The sequence below is a fragment of the Malania oleifera genome, chromosome 3, assembly GCF_029873635.1.
Source record: "Malania oleifera isolate guangnan ecotype guangnan chromosome 3, ASM2987363v1, whole genome shotgun sequence".
Taxonomy (NCBI): Eukaryota; Viridiplantae; Streptophyta; class Magnoliopsida; order Santalales; family Ximeniaceae; genus Malania; species Malania oleifera.
The window spans coordinates 108682275-108699784 of NC_080419.1; the positions used below are offsets into that span (position 1 = coordinate 108682275).

A 17510-nucleotide genomic window follows, 5' to 3' on the forward strand; every position below is an offset into this window, starting at 1 on the left:
AGCAGAAAATGCCAAACGGGAATGAAAAAGAAGACTAGATCATTGGAGAAATCGTTGTGAATTTTGGCGGTTCCGCTAGTGGCAGTTACAGTGGAGGCCCACAAAAAAGGTATGCCAAGCAGGTGCTCTTAGCAGAGAAAAGGGAACCAAATGGCAAAAGACCAAAATAGGAAGACACCATCACCTTCAGTAGTGAAGATGAAGAAGAAGTACAACAGCCCTACGATGATGCACTAGTAGTATCCCTTCTGGTGGCCACCTATGAAGTGAGGCGCATGCTAATAGACAATGGGAGCTTGGTCAACATAATGTTCTGGTTAGTGCTCGAAGGAATGAAGATTGGTAGGGAATGCCTCAAACCGATCTCCACCCTGTTGGTCGAGTTTGGAGGAGACATAGTACATCCCATGGGAACAATTATGCTACTAGTAACCATGGGAACGACCCCACAAAAAATCACCTCGTTGATGGATTTCCTAGTGGTCGATCGACCATCAGTATACAACATTATACTGGACCGCCCATTGCTCAATGCGGCTCGAGCCATAACGTCCACCTACCACCTAAAGATGAAATTCCCTACCCTACACAGGACGGGAATGGTCATGGGAGATCAAGCAACAGCTCGAAATTACTACGTGATGGCCTTAAAAGGCAAAACTGACGCAAAGGAAACCTTAACCGTTGAAGACCTAGAGGTGAGGGGAGAGTACCCACAAATTATCACACTAGATGATGACCTTACACGCATACCAATAAACGGTAATAAGGAGAAGTGTGTGCAGATTAGAAGTTGCCTGTCCAATCCTTTAAAAATGGAACTGAGCAAACTGCTAAACGAGTTCACGGATGTGTTTTTCTGGTCGGCCGATGACATGTCAGGGATCGACCCTGCAATCATGGAACACAGGTTGCAAGTGGACCCCAACCATAAGCCTGTAAAGCAGAAGAAGAGGAGTTTCGCTTTGGAGTAGATCAAGGTGATAGATGAGGAGGTAACGAAACTGGTGCAGGCCAAATTCGTCAAGAAGGTCAACTATCTAGAGTGGCTAAGCAACGTGGTTTTGGTAAAGAAATCAAATGGAAAGTGGCGGACGTGTATCGATTTCACAAACTTGAACAAGGCGTGTCCAAATGATAGTTTCCCACTTCCTCGAATCGATCAACTGGTAGACTCGACGTCTGTACATGAGCTCTTAACCTTTATGGACATGTATTCGGGATATAACCAAATACCAATGTACCAGGGGGACGAGGAGAAAAAATCGTTCATCACAGAAAGAGGACTTTATTGCTACCGTGTGATGCCCTTCGGACTGAAGAATGCAGAGGCTACCTATCAGAGGCTGGTGAACAAGATATTCAAAAATTAGCTCAAAAAGACGATGGAGGCGTATGTAAATAACATGTTGGTAAAAATCCTGAAAGCGTGAGAGAATCGCAAGGATTTGAAGGAAACATTTGAACTAGTGCACAGGTATCAAATGAAATTAAATCCTTCCAAATGTGTGTTTGGTGTTTCTGCAAGGAAGTTTTTAGGCTTCATGGTGACACACAGGGAGATAGAAGCCAATCCCAACAAGGTAAGGGCACTGCTGGAGATGAAAGCCCCTCGAACAAAGAAGGAGATCCAGGTCTTGACAAGAAGAATCGCCTCCCTCGGCAAGTTTGTCTCCTGTTTGGGAGATAAAGGTCTATTTTTCTTCAAGGTATTGCGAAAGAAAGGAGGATTTGAATGAAGGGAAGAGCAAAGTAGAGCCTTTGATTAGCTCAAACATTACCTTGGTTCCCCCCTCCCCCACTACTAACAAAGGTGAAAGCAGGAGAAGATCTCTACCTATACGTGGCCTCGACTCCACATGTGGTCAGCTCAGTCTTGGTTAGAGAAGAAGAAAGCCAGCACAATCCTACCTACTACACCAGCAAGGTGCTGAATGGAGCTTAGATGAATTACACCATAGTGAAAAAGGCAGCCTTCTCCGTTATCTGTGCAGCTCGGAAGCTAAGACCATACTTTCAGGCGTACAAGATAATCATGCTGACAAACCTACTGCTAAGATAGATCCTGCAGTGGCCAGAGAGTTCTGGGAGAATGTTGAGGTGGTCAATTAAGGTAGGGGAGTTCAACATACAATATCAGCCAAATCCTGCCATCAACGCTGGCTTCATGGAAAAACAATCCTAGGAAACAAAAGATAACTCAGAGGTGTGGACATTACATGTAGATGGGTCGTCTAATGCAGCAAGAGGAGGAGTAGAACTAATCCTGATAGCACCATATGGTGCGGAGACATTATACGCATTGAAGTTAGAGTTTGCAACAACCAACAATGATGCCGAGTATGAAATTCCTATTGGCAAGGCTATGCTTGGTAGAGGCACTGGGGGTGGCATGAATTCATGTAGCAAGCAATTCCCAACTAGTGGTGGAATAGGTGAAGGAAGAGTTTGAGGCTAAGGATCAAAAAATAAAGAAATACTTAGTCAAGGTCCAAGAACACATCAAAGCGTTCACTCAGTTCGAGATAGAGTGTGTGCCACGAGCGGACAATGCAAAGGCTGATACGCTGGCCTGACTAGCCACGGATACAAAGTTAGATTGGAAGGGCACAGTCTACTTGGAGTGAGTTGGAGAACCCTCTTACGAGCAGGTCAATGCCGACTTGATGGTAGTTTAAGGTAACGAAGAGGATTGGAGGACCCCTTTAATGCAGTACCTTCTCAATGGATCCTTACCAGAAGACAAAAAGCAATCTATAAAGGTAAGGAGGAGGGCGGAAAAATACATGCTCATAGACAAAGAGTTGTACAGGAGATCCCAGACACTGTCATACCTACGGTGCTTAGATATCGAAGAGGGAGAATATGTGCTAAGGGAAATTCACGAAAGAGTATGTGAAAATCACCTTGCTAGCAAAGCCTTAGCCCACAAGGCCCTACAGCAAGGATTCTATAGGCCCACAATGAGGAAGGATACAATCAAGATGGTCAAACGGTGCGACAAGTGTCAGCAGTGCACGTGAACACCACACATGTCGTCCAGCCTTCTCTCCCCCTTGACCAATCTGCATCCCTTCACCCAATGGGGCTGGATATCTTGAGACCATTGCCTCAAGCAACTGGACAAAGGAAGTTTTTGTTGGTGGCGATCGATTACTTCACCAAGTGGGTAGAAGTTGAAGCCCTAACTCACATAACCAAGCAAAACATCAGCCGATTCATGTGGGCTTCAGTGGTTTGCTGGTTCGGATCCTGTGGCCATAGTCACAAACCACGGGACACAGTTTGATAATGAATGCTTCAAGAAATTTTGCACCGACCTGTCTATAAAACTTCTATTCGTGTTGGTTGCTCATTCCTAAAGCAATGGACAGGTGGAGAACATGAATCGTACGATACTGCATAGTTTGAGAACGCGGCTTGAAACTTCACAGGGGCAAATGGGTGGAAGAGCTCCCATCCATAATCTAGGCTTATCACATGACCCGATGAGCAGCAACAGGCGAAACCCCATTTATGCTCGCTTTCGGAGCAGAGACAATCATTCCTGCCGAAGTCGGGATCCCTTCCTATCGAAGGCAACATTTTGACGAAAAGAGTAATAATGAAGAATTAAAGGCGGAATTAGACCTCCTTGAGGAGAGGCAAGAGCAAGCGCATATGAGAATCGCCGCATACCAAAAAAAAGCGGCCAAGTACTATAACACTCACATTAAAGTATGGACATTCCACCCAGGAGAACTAGTCCTCATTAAGATGTGAACCCACCCGACAGAGCCTAGACCCAACAAATTGGAGCCAAATTGGTTGGGGACATACTAAGTGGCGTCAAAGGTAAAGCTGGGAACATACACCTTGGAGGACTTAGGGGGAGGGGAGATAAAAGACAAATAGAACTCTAATATGTTGAAAAAGTATTATTCTTGAAAATTTCATTGCTCAAAAAGTTGTACAACAGAGTTGAAAATCCATTACTCAAAAAAGTTGTACGATAAAAATTTCAAAAGTACAATATTAATAAAACCACCAACTGGTTTATTCATTCATCAGCCTTGCTTCCTTCTGCAAAATCCTCTTCCCCAGGCTTGTCCTCCTCACCCATCTCCTCCTTTGATGTTGGGCTCACATTGTCGTAGCCATGTGAACACACGCCGACAAGGGAAAGGTCAGGTTGCATCATCCTGACCTGTTCTCGGCATCTCCTGAAGCCTTCACGATAGGTTTTAGCAGTATCCGAGATGAACTTCTTGGAGTTTCAGTACTCCGAAATAGCAGCAGGGACTTCTTCACGACGGATCCTCACTATCTCCTCTTGATGAGCCCTCTCGCGGCGTTCGACATCAGCTCGGGCTTCATGCAACTCATTCTAGGCAACCACATACTTCTCCCTTGCATCAAGGGTCTACTAATATATCTCAACCACCTTATCCTCTTGGGCCAAAGTCATGGTCACCATCTATAAGCAAGATTAGACATAGTAAAGAGAACCAAAGAGTAAGGTTATGGACAAAGACTAAAAAGCACACCTGATAGGAGGTATGTCGTATCTTTGTGGACAAACGATCCGGAAGCGACATCTTAGCCTCCACAAGGTCCTCCACATGCACCACCCAATGCAAGGCAGGACCAGTAAGAGTAGGCTCATGAAAAATTGGGCCCGATGTAGGAGTAGGCACAATCGGATCCACCGGAGGTGAGGGATCGCTGGTTACTATTGGGGCATCCCTCATTTGAGAGGAGCCCGCATCAAAATTCTCTTTTTTTCTTCTTCTTACTTGACCTCTACTTCTTCGCCTCCGCCATCAGCGCCTCGTATTGGTTGTCCATATCTCTAAGAGAGAATAAGGGAAAATTGAGAAAACATAGCACGGCGCAAATATGAGTATGACATCATAAAATGGGAAATGTAGTTACTCTGAGAGATGCGGCTAAGTCCGTACTGCACAAGGACCCGTTCCTTGAGCAGTTTGTTGTGCAGGGCAATACCCTGCCGACTACTATCTTGCAAATCCTTAAGAATGGCATGCTTTGCTAGGGAAAGAGTAGGAGCCAAGTGTTGTAGACATGCTGAAACAAATAGAAAAGATTAAAGACAAACATACAAACACCAACATAACCCAGGCACATGCAAAAAAAATAAAAGACAGAGGAAGGAATATCACCATCAAGAGGAGTAGCCCAGACACGAGGCCTACGATAGTTTAGCTCCCCCCGAGGCAAAGAAGAATCGAAACTTCCATTCGTGAATGGAAGAACTACCGAGAGTAAATAGTTTATACTAGGGAAGTGAGTTGAAGTAGTATAGCTCCTTCTCTACGGAGTGCGTCCTCATTTGAAAACAACTCCAAAATAGAGGCACAGTGGGCTGGTGACCTCGTTTTAGAAGGAGGATGGCGAACGATAGTAATGATAAGTACGAGTTGGGGACAAGTTGTGAGGGAGCTACGTTATAAAATCTAAGGACATCGGAGAAGAAAGTATAGAAGGGAAACCAAAGACATAGATCCATGAAGTCAGTATATAAACAGATCTCATTAGACCTTGGCTTTAGAGCAAACTCAGAGTCATTGGGCAACCTAGTATGAATATCGTTAGGAATAGTGAACAGGCAGTTAACATTGCACATATCTTCCTCAGAAAGATAACACCGGGCAGTTCGTACAGTAACATGAGGCTTAGACTAAACCCCTGAGGACTCCATAAGAATCAAAATTGAAGGCAAGCACAACAAACAACTTACAACACTTTACAGTTTGGATCAACAAAGCCTTTTCTATAGATTTGCTAATAAAACCCAATCGAAGGAAGGGAAGAACGCGAAGAACAATTACTAAGAACACCAAGAACAAGCGAAGAACAAAGCCAAACTTAACATACAAAAGTAAAGAAAGACACAGAGAAAGGCATAGGAAAAGCGTACCTAGTAGAGAGCCTCTCAAGCGAGACAAGAGGCAAATGAGCAAATCAACTCCTTTTATAGAAGAAAGCTTTCTCAAATCTCGATAAATCATGCATCTCGAGAAAAAGGGAAGGTATTAACTAGTTCACGTTTCTAAGGAAAAATGATAAGTACCCATACGAGCACACTTCCCAAGAAAGATACTCATATCATGCTAGTCGCAGAAGCTGACGTGACCTCATCCCATCCAGAAGGGACATCCAGCTGGAGCAACCTCGAGTCCCAAGATGTCCCAAATTTCCAATTATGGCACAAATAACAAGAAATCTTTTATACCCTGTAGGTGCTATCACGGAAGACCTTAAAAACCTACAAAATTTGGCCCAACATGACAAAGAAAAGCTCGTGAGGCCATGACCATTAAATGAGCACAACTCATTTGGCAAATTTGGCCCAATTGACGAGCAAAGCTCGTGAGGCCATGCCCAACAAATGAGCACAGTTCATCAAGAAAAATTGGCCCAACTGATGAGCAAAACTTATTAGGTCATACCCAACAAATGAGCACAGCTCATTAGGCAAATACGTTCCAATTGACGAGCCAAGCACGCGAGGGCACAAGAAATGAAGCAAAGAGCAGCTCGGCAAGAAATGCCATGAAGAGTAGCTCGGTAGGAAATGTCGCAAAGAGCAATTCAGCAAAAATAGCTCGGCAAAAAAAGCCACAAAGAGTAGCTCGACAAGAAATGGTACGAAGGGCAGCTCAGCAAGAAATGTCATGAAGAACGGCTTAATAGAAACAGCTCGGCAAGAAGAGCGGCTTGGCAAAAAATGCCATGAAGAGCAGCTCGGCAAGAAATGCCACAAAAAGCGGCTCAGTAAGAAATGTCATGAAATGCGGCTTGGCAAAAACAGCTCGACAAGAATGCCACGAAGAGTAGCTCGGCAAGGAATGCTATGAAGGGCAGCTCAGCAAGAAATTCCATGAAAAGTGGCTTAACAGAAACAATTCATCAAGAATTCCATGAAGAGCAGCTCGGCAAGAAAAGCCATGAAGAGCGGCTCGGCAGAAACAGTTCGGCAAGAATGCCACGAAGAGCAGCTCGATAAAAAACGCTAGGAAGAGCTACTCGAAAAAAACAACTCAGTAAGAATACCTCGAAGAGCAGCTCAGCAAGAAATGCCATGAAGAGCGGCTCAGCAGAAATAGCTCAACAAAAATGCCATGAAGAGCAGCTCAGTAAGAAATGCTAGGAAGAGCTGCTTGGCAAGAAATGCCATGAAGTGCGGCTCAACAAAACAGCTCGGCAAGAATGCCACGAAGAGCAGCTTTGCAAGAAATTCCATAAAGAGTGACTCGACAGAAACAACTCAGCAAGAATGCCACGAAGAGCAGCTCGACAGGAAATGCTACGAAGAGCTACTCGGCAAGAAACACCATGAAGAGCGGCTTGACAGAAATAGCTTGGCAAGAATACCACAAAGAGCAACTCGACAAGAAATGCTAGGAAGAGAAGATCGACAGAAACAGCTCGGCAAGAATGTCATGAAGAGCAGCTTGGCACAAAATGTTACGAATGGCAGCTCGAAAAGAAATGTTATGAAGAGCGGCTCGGTAGAAATAGCTCAGCAAGAATACCGCAAAGAACAGCTCGACAAGAAATGCTAGGAAAAGCAGTTCAATAGAAACAGCTCAACAAGAATGTCACGAGGAGCAGCTCGGCAAGAAATGCCTTGAAGATCAGTTCAGTAGAAACAGCTCGACAAAAGATGCCGCTAAAAGCAGCTTGGCTGAAACAAACTCGGCTGTAATGGCTCGACAAGATAAGCTTAGCAAAGGCAGCTCGGCAAGGGCAGCTCGACAAAAGATCATCATTGGCTCGTCAGGACCAACTCAGCCGAACATTGGCTCGACAAAACTAACCCAGCCAAACCCCCCATGTCATCGGCTCGACACAACGCAACCTGGCTCGACGAAGCCGAGCAGGATTCCAACCAGCTCAGACCAGCCAACCAAAAAAAAAAGGATAGAACATCAGTTCAAAATTTCAATAACAAGTTTCAAAAATTTGAAATTAGGGGGGACAACTGATATACCCTAAATATATCATGGTCAAACGTTCAATTTGCAGCATTAAAACACATCCACAATCAAGGTCACCATTGCTCAAGGACAGCTGCCCTGAAGGGCTCAACCCCATATAAACCAGAGCAATCCATGCTCGCGCCACAAACAGCTGTTGTCAGCCCCATAATGGCTAGAGGGATTCACTCCCGAGCCATAACTCGCTAATAAATGGTCATACACCCTCAGGTCAACTTTTGCCACTATAAATAGGGACTTGGGCGAGAGGCCAAGGTAAGTCATTCTTAACTCACTTTACTTCTGCATTCAACCTCTTTGAAACATTCCCTTACTTAGGCATCAAAGTGATCCCTCGAAATACACCCTGGGTCCTCCAAACCTATTTTGTTTTCACCCTTTCAAGTCATCGAAAGTTGGGGAATAACGTCGTAGGTCCCAACCATTTTTATCCCGCAACAGTAACAAAAAGGTAGGCTAGGAGTTTGACCACAGTTTTAATTAATAGAGGTTATAAATAACAAAGAAAATCAAAACCAACCAAATACATTACCAAGAATTTTGAGATTAATTAGAATGGAAAGAGGGTACAAGTATCAGACCTTGGCTATCAGTTAAAATTTGAAAATTAATTGAAGTGAGTACTTTCTTTTAAACGTAGTATGGCATAATTTATCAAGTAATATTTAGTGGGCATTATTTATATTAAGGCTTGGGATCCTCTAACATGTGTTAATATCAGTAACAAATCAATGTAGCCCCCCTCTCCCCCAAAATAGCTTTGTAAAAAGACCTTCTAAAAAGGAATTTATGAGAAAAAGCTTATTGATATGGATTTAAAATATTTGGTCCCTCGTGAAATGGTAAATATTAGAAAAAAACAATTGACTTTGATCGTTTGGTAAAAAAATTGTAAGATACCTAAAAGTATTAAAATGACTAAAATGGATATACACTTTTAGGAAATATATTTAATGTTTAGATAGTTTTTTCATATTCGAAAAAAGCCTAAGGACAACAAAAATGGAATAGAATATTTTGTTTTAGAAAAAAAAAAACTAACTTTTAATTTTTAAAAGTTTCAAATCTATAACTTTTGAAAACTCTCCAAAAACGGCTAAAAGTTTGTTTTTTTTTCTTTGGAACTTTTGAAAACACTCCAAAAAAAGCTAAAAGTTTACCTTTAAAAGATGGAAAAGCTAATTATGAAACACTTTAAATTAAACTTTTACATCTAAAAATATAAGTTGGGACAAAAAAAAGAGGACAAAACTCACCCTAAGTATTGGAGTTCATAAAAAGAGAGCCCAATGTAGCCAAGAATGACTCGCCGCCAGAGAAAATATAAATTAATAAGGTCTGAAGAGAAAATCTCCAAATGTCATATGTCGCTAAATCATCCATGGTTGCATTCAACTCTCCACCTCCATCTATATATGTGTTTAAAATTAAACTTGCCTCCACCATCCCCAAGCCCACTATTGTTGAATTTGCAGTGGAGACACACTCACCAACCACCCCGCTGTTATTAAATCTGCAGTGGAGAGTAGGCAACCATCTCCACCAACCTCACCAAACTCCAGCCATCTTTATTAATTTTAATTTCCATCTACCATGTAGTAATCCAAAAAATAATTAATTAATTAATTATTAATTAAATAATATATTATAATATAATATAATACAATAATATGATATTATATATATATATATATATATGTTAAACTTTCCCAAAAAATTAGGAAAGTTACTTACAGAAGACCCCCCCCTTCTCATGTCTCTCTGCTCTCTCGCCCTCTCTATATTTTCCCTCTCTCATCAATCTCTCTCTCTCTCTCTCTCTCTCTCTCTCTCTCTCTCTCTCTCTCTCAAAATTGTTGCCATTTCTTGGCCGAATTGAAAAAAGAACATCATTCCCGGGTCCCAACTCCGCTCTCCAAGGATTTAACCGGAGAGATTTTATCATCCGCACGTTGTAGGCACCACTTCAGGGTTAGGGTAAGTGGACTACATTATGTCAAGATTTATTTTAAATATATTCCTGATTTAAATTGAGTATGTTAATTCAATTATTTCTATATGCCTGGGTTTTATGGAATATTTTGAAATTAAAAAACTACAGGGGTTTGAACATATTTGGCTTTATAAATATATTGGGAATTAAATTCAAAAACGGAGAGTTGATCATACTCGCATTTTAATTAAATTTATTGAGTATATATTTTGGAAATTTTGTAGGCAATTTGCAAAATTATAATTATTGAATAAATTATGTGGCATGAGTTTATTTAATTTTGTTGGCTAATTGAGCCAATTAGAATTTTACAATGTTATATTTGATATGTGTTTGATTTGGAATATTGTAGCATCCTACTACATCTCACCGCTAACCCGATCGGTGTAGCCACTAATAATTCAACATCTAGTGATTGTGTTTCTGCCCCACACAATTTAACACACCCCAAAGATACGAACGAGTGTGTGGCACCTGAATCAAATAGTGCAATAACTTTAAACATAAACATATTAACCGTACCTGTCACCACGTCGCTGGCTGCCTCAGCATCGCCCGACGTCAAAGCGAAAATCCTGGCTGGGGCCATATTCCTCTGCTGACTTCCACGTGGCGCCTGATAGCCTCCTCGAGTAGGTCTAGGATCAGGAGCAGCATCAATCCGAGTCTGAAAATCTATCATCATATGCCCTGGCTCCCCACATCGATAACGGACACCTCGTCCAACACGACACTCCCCTAGGTGTCTCTTCCCGCAAGTCGGGCTAGCTGGAGATGGTAGCACACCCTGAAATCAACGATTCCCTATCTCCTGCCTCTAGTCTCTGTAATAGCCACCCCTATTCCACGAACCATGGCTAACTCCCTACTCGGAACCAGAAGGTGTGGATCTCTTCTTCTTTCTCTACTCCTCAGCCTCCATCCGCTCCCCAACCTCTACTATAGTGGCCCCTATCCACCACCTCAGCAAAATCCTGCAACTTTACTATCGACACCTGTTTATATATTTCTCTCCTTAAACCTCTCTCAAACTACCATACCTTCTTTGCTTCATCTACTATGATGTACAAGGCGAAGCGAGATAATTCGATGAACCTCGCCGCGTACTTTTGTACGATCTGCTATCCCTGCTTCAGATTCAGAAACTCCTCAATCTTAACTTCCCTGGACAAGGCTAGAAAATACCTGTCAAAAAATGTCTCCTTAAACCGCTCCCACGTCATTTCCATAAGTACCATCCTCTGCTGCTCCAAGAGTTTCACCGTTAACCACCATCTCTCAGCCTCTCCAGTCAATCTGTAGGTAGCAAACAGAACTCTCTGCTCCTCTGAACACTGCAGTACTGCAAATATTTTCTTTGTCTCCTGCACCCAATTTTCAGCGACTGCAAAAATAGTTCCTCCTGAGAAAGCTGAAGGATTCATCTTTATGAATTTCTATATTATGCTATCGTGGCTTGTTGACGGACCACCCTATTCCCTCGAATTCCTTGCAATTTCGGTCATGACTTGTTATGCCACACTGCGTAAGACTGCATATGAATCACCGCCCGTAGCACCTGAGGGTCCAGCACCCTCATTCCCACTGGCATGGGCACTATTGCCACCAAGGTCCATCCTGAAAAACAAATAACTTATCTTAGAACTCCTATCACCATATCATATCATCCAATAGTACAATACTTCATTAATTAATTCATCACTCCTGATCTAAATTCAATGTTCAATCCTGCAACCTAGATACCCAACCCGACAATAGTTTACCATGACTTTCCTGAAATTGTCACCTCAGGAAAATCACACAAGGCACCACGGAAGTCCTATATCTAAACTATAAAATCAGACCTCCAAATCTCTTATCTTATACTCTGGTATTATTACTACTGCACTCTAAAGTTTACAGAACCTAGTATCTTAAGCTCTGATACCAAACTATGATAACCTGTTTATCTTATCATTTAATAAACATACTAAATAAAATAGTCAACCTGAACCCGTGGGTAACGAGGACACCCATCATATACAGCGAAACCTAGGCAGCAATAAATGTAAATCACATTCTTATGACCATCAAATATAAAATACCAAAGCCAACTACAATCCACAGTGATATTGTATTTATATACAACCACAAAATATCAAAAATGCATTTAGGATCCCACAACAAAAATCTCCTAAACCTAGTACAAGACTTACCCTCCTAACGAGCTAGCACAACAAACTCAACGACAACCACAACCCGCCGGTCCTTCTGCGTTTCCTGAAAATCATTTAATGTTCGGGGGTGAGACACTTCTCAGTAAGGGAAAATAAACTAAACACAGTTGTATGACAACATGAATATTTGATGTAATTATACATATGCAGTACATTTCATTTATCTGAAACATTCATCATAACATACTGAATAATTAAATACTTTCGTATTTTCTAATACATCATATAGTTCATAAAATGTCTAGTATAGCTGATAATACTGAAAACATACCCAGGACGAATAGTTAGGTGATATCATGTATTACTCCCCATGACGAATTGCGCAGCTCGAAAGCGGGACCCAACAATGGCTAGTTGACCACTGCTGAATCAAAAATGTCTGTAAGTACGATGAGCCCGTCACACCCTAGTCCGGACTACTAGGTGGATGTCTACAATTCTACACTGAAAGTCACATCGACTATCCATCTCTCACCCCCTCATAGGGCGGTTAGTACAAATCTGAACATAGTAATCTGATCTGTATGGCTACAGTACCGTGCTCCTAAAACTGAACTAAACTAACATCTGGATTCTGATAACATATAGTACATGATAATATAGCATTTAACATAAATGGATTAATAGCATTTCTATACTTTTATACATACGGCTTTGCACCGAACATTTCATAAACACGGCTTTGCGTTGGAAACATATAACATACATGGCCTTGCGTCAACTATCAATCACGGCCTTGCACCGAAAATCTCATACGTATCATTTTGAGTAAATAAGTCATTTATCATGTATTTCAAAATCATCATATACTACATTATTTCATAATTCCTGAAAATATGCTTATTCGTAAAATTGTCATAATATAATACATATCAAGTAAAAATAATATTCATGTCACACAATACTGAATAAAATCATACATTTCATTCTAAAATCGTAATTCTTGTATAGCAGCAGTATTTTCCCAAATATGCATTTACTCAATAATATTTAGATATAATACATGTTTTTCTGAAAATTAATTTGCTGATAAATAATAGTAATTTGCGTGAAAAATAACTGCTTTAGTTTATTCCCTTACCTGACACTGAAAAAAACCCCCTAAAATACCGGTCCTACACTCGCAGAGTTCCCCGTTCAACTCCCTGAAAATAATAACTCACAAAACTAAACTTCAGTATTTCTTGGTGAATAATCTTTCCTATAACTATGGGAAGACCAAATTCTAAATATTTAGCATTACCTTGAATCAGGGATGCATTCCAACTCACTCCACCAACGATCTGCTCCGGCAGATTTGGAGAGAACTTCTCCAAGAACGTTGTGGTGACCTAAGATCGTCGATCCGGTGAATGACAGAGCCGAAATCGAAGAGAGAGGAGAGAGAAACCGTAGAGAGAGAGAGAGAGATAGAGAGAGAGAGAGAGAGGGAGTGATTTTCTGATTTTTCTATGTTTAAATTCGAGTTTTCGGTTATTTATACAAGGGGCTTCGTCAACAAGTCACGTCACCTCGTCGACGAGATCAAAAGGCAATTCGTCGACGAACTCTCCCTTTCGTCGACGAAATTCAGAATCGCCCAAAATATCCTTTTGATATCTTCTCGTTGACGAGTCACGTCACCTCGTCGACGAGGTTAAGAGATAATTCGTCGGCGAACTCTCCCCTTCGTCGACGAAATTCATAATTGCCCAAGTTGTCACGTCGTCGACGAAGTCTACTGCCACCTTCCATTTCCCTCTCTCTTTAATAGTTAAATACCATTATTTTTCAGGTCATTACAACTACTGACTTTGGAGTAAAGATTATTGTTCGCTAAGTGAAGGTTCAATGTAGAGCACACCTTCATTATGCATAATTATTCATCTTTGATTGTTAAATTCTCTACATGAATGGTACATACATAATATTAAAATGAGGGGGGAATTGTTAGTGTATTTTAATATTATTATTATATTGTTTGTGTATTACAATAATATTATTATTTTATCTTGGAAAAGAATATGTACCATGGATTGGCTTGTGGTCATTTATTCATGTATCTCATAAATGTATAAGATTAATTATATATATAACTTCTTTATTAAGTACATGGAGAATAAAAAGTCATTTGGTGTCTATATATAGACTCTTGAGGTATTAGCACAATACATCAATCTCTTATCTTCATTCTCACCATATCATCATTTTTTTTTAGTTTAAAGAGTTTGACAAGCAAAAAAATGTGTTTTTTTGTGGAGCTTTGGACTCCTCCGTTTGTACGGAATTGGAGAGTCATACGATTCAAAGCGGCCGTTATTATATTGTTTGTGTATTTTAATGAATAATATTATTAGTGTATTTTAATATTATTGTTAGTGTATTTTAATATTATTATTATATTGTTTGTGTATTATAACAATAATATTATTTTATCTTGGAAAAAAATATGTACCATTGATTGGCTTGTGGTCATTTATTCATGTATCTCATAAAGGCATAAGATTAATTTTATATATATATATATATATAACTTATTTATTAAGTACATGGAGAATTAAACGTCATTTTGTGCCTATATATAAACTCTTGAGGCATTAACACAATACATCAATCTCTTATCTTCATTCTCACCATATCATCATTTTTTTTTTAGTCTAGAGAGTTTGACAAGCAAAAAAATGTGTTTTTTTGGAGCTTTGGACTCCTCCGTTTGTGCGGAATTGGAGAGTCATACGATTCAAAGCGGCCGTTATATCCTAGAGGAGACAAGTCTTGAGCAGTTCTGCTGCACCAATTCGTGGGCTAAACCAATAAACCGCAGAGGGTTTGAATCTCCTTAAAGAGAGCGAGATAACCGTATCTCAGCCTGTTTATGAATTGTGTTTATATTGTTATTTTTATTTGTGTTTTAAGTTTAATGTTTTTTTTTTTTTTTTTTTTATTAAATTTCCTAACACCCATTAAAATTACCTTTGCTTAATTTGTTGACAAGATGTGAGAAGGGAGTGGGGCTATATATACAGACAGCTAGTAGATAGAGTTCATCTGTTGACAAATGAAGGGAGTGATTTGTGTCCATGCATGGGAATATATGCCAACTATCCCACTACTATATCTGTCTTCTACGTCCATACCTACAAGATGGATATTGCTCCTATTTCAATTTCTATCATCTAATGAAAAGCGGTATTCCTTATCTTCATGTGTCCAATCAGTCTGATGAAAGGTACCTTTTCTAACAACTACTTTTTCTAATAATTACCTGTTGCTTCCAAAACAAACACCTCTTTTTAGTAAAACTACTTATTTTAAGTATTTTTTAAAATAAATATTTTTTTTAAAGATGTTTTAAATTGGAAATAAAAATATTATAGTTCAATCTTTGCCCACCCCACATATATATATATATATATAGGCACACAGTCCTATTTGTTTAATATTCTTACTTCAATTCCTATATATTCTAGAGAATTGAAATGAAACCCTACAAAGATCGATCACTTATCCACTTTTGACCATTGATTTTTTTCTCTATTCTTTTTACAAAAAAAAAAAATCTGTATTATTTTAAGGACAAAGTGTTTTTTTTAGAGTCAAAGAATAAAATAATAGTTAAACCAACCAGAGGAGAAATTATGTTCAACACAAAATTTGATAATTGGTCATGAAAGTACTTAATAAGATTGTGTAAATGACTTTGTCATCGATCCCGCAGTGCAATTGGGTTTTTTTTTTGAAAAAAAAAAAAATCAAAGATGATCAAAGGTCACCAAAAATAAAAAAGCACTCGAGAGATTAATAAGAAAATTAATCACAAAAGCAAACTAAAATAGGAAAACTCGTGAAAATCCAACAAAAGTAAAAATAAAAACACATAAAAAAAATTAAAACACAGAAAACAAAAATATATACAGAATAATTGAAAAGGTAATAATATTTATTTTAAAAAATAAGAACAGAAACCAGTACAGCTGTTGTGGTGTTGGGGCAGGTGGCCGGTGCTTAATGGTTGCATGGCAAGAGGGTATAGATTCCCATATGCACAAAGCAATGAATAAGTTATCAACGGGTTGTTGGGTCTTTTAATGGTGTAAAGCTTAGGGACAATGCATGGGCACTTGGCGTCCAAATCAAGCAGCTGAGTCTTCATGACCGGATCACTAGCTACAGAGGGGAATGGATTTGAGACAATGCAAGCAATGGTTCCCTTTGGCAAGCTGGCAATGTTTGGTGGACTCTTGCCCTTTTTGGAAGATGCCCCAATGCATGCTTCAATTTTCATTAATAATCATATTAGAGAGAGGGAGAGAGAAGAGAATATTGAAGGAAATAATATATATGACCCACACATGACTAACCCCTGTACTGCCCGTAAGTACTCTGATCTTTGTCAACAAAAGAGCTCTAGCTGCTACCTATATATACACCCTCACTACTCTCACATCTCATCTACAAATTAAGCAAGGCAAAGAAAATGAATAGGGAGCTAGCTAGAGGTTTAGCATATATGTGTGTCAACGTGGTGTGTGTATGTGTGTGGGGGAATTGATGGCTGAAGAAACCTTGCATGAAGAGGCAGAGAGTGTAATGCAGCCAAGGATGACTTGCCGGAACCATCCTTGAACTATGCAATTAAAGTGATAGTTCAATGCATCGTTCTTATCTGTTCACCGGCAAGTTGTTCTCGGCTATGTTAGGCTCTCTTCTTCTCATGTAAGACCTTAAATGGCTTGGTATATATATATATATATATATATGAAGGTATATAGCAAGATATGCAGCTGCAGAGCTTCCCCAGTTCGCGCACGTGATGATACATATACATATGGAGAAAAGGAGAGTAGAGTGCAGCCAAGGATGACTTGACCGGGGCAGGCATTCCCTTTTTCATTTTTTGTTCGTATTAACTTATATTAATTTCCCCCGCCAGTTAGTCATCCCTACATTTGACTATCTTCTCATTCTAAGCATGAGACCCAGCAATTGGAACTTCACCATCAACAAATGTTTTCATTCTGCGTAAGGATGCCAACTAATATGTCGGTTCAGTAACTTTCTCCACAGCTTTATAAACATGTACCTAAATCTGATATGGTTCTCTTTTGGCACCCACACAGATCACCTAACTCAACACTGTTGTGCACTGGACATAAAAAAGTACTCGTGATCATTTGTAAAGGCTCCAAAAGAAAACCTGCACATTAAATTTGAGATAAATATTTGTATAATTAGTGGGAAGGCTAGCATTTTCCTCACCATATATAGTGTCCACAAATAACTAGGAGATAATCTAATAATGTAGTGCAACACATGATG

General features: G+C 39.9%; 1 long non-coding RNA gene across 1 annotated transcript in view; it reads right to left on the minus strand.

Annotated features, from left to right (window-relative positions):
• Positions 1-16080: 16080 nt before the first annotated feature.
• The window catches only part of LOC131151830 (uncharacterized), a 31898-nt gene continuing 30468 nt past the window's right edge, over positions 16081-17510 (minus strand). Inside the window, exon 3 of the long non-coding RNA XR_009135766.1 lies at positions 16081-17388. This is a non-coding gene — a long non-coding RNA (uncharacterized LOC131151830). The remainder of the gene's footprint in view (positions 17389-17510) is intronic.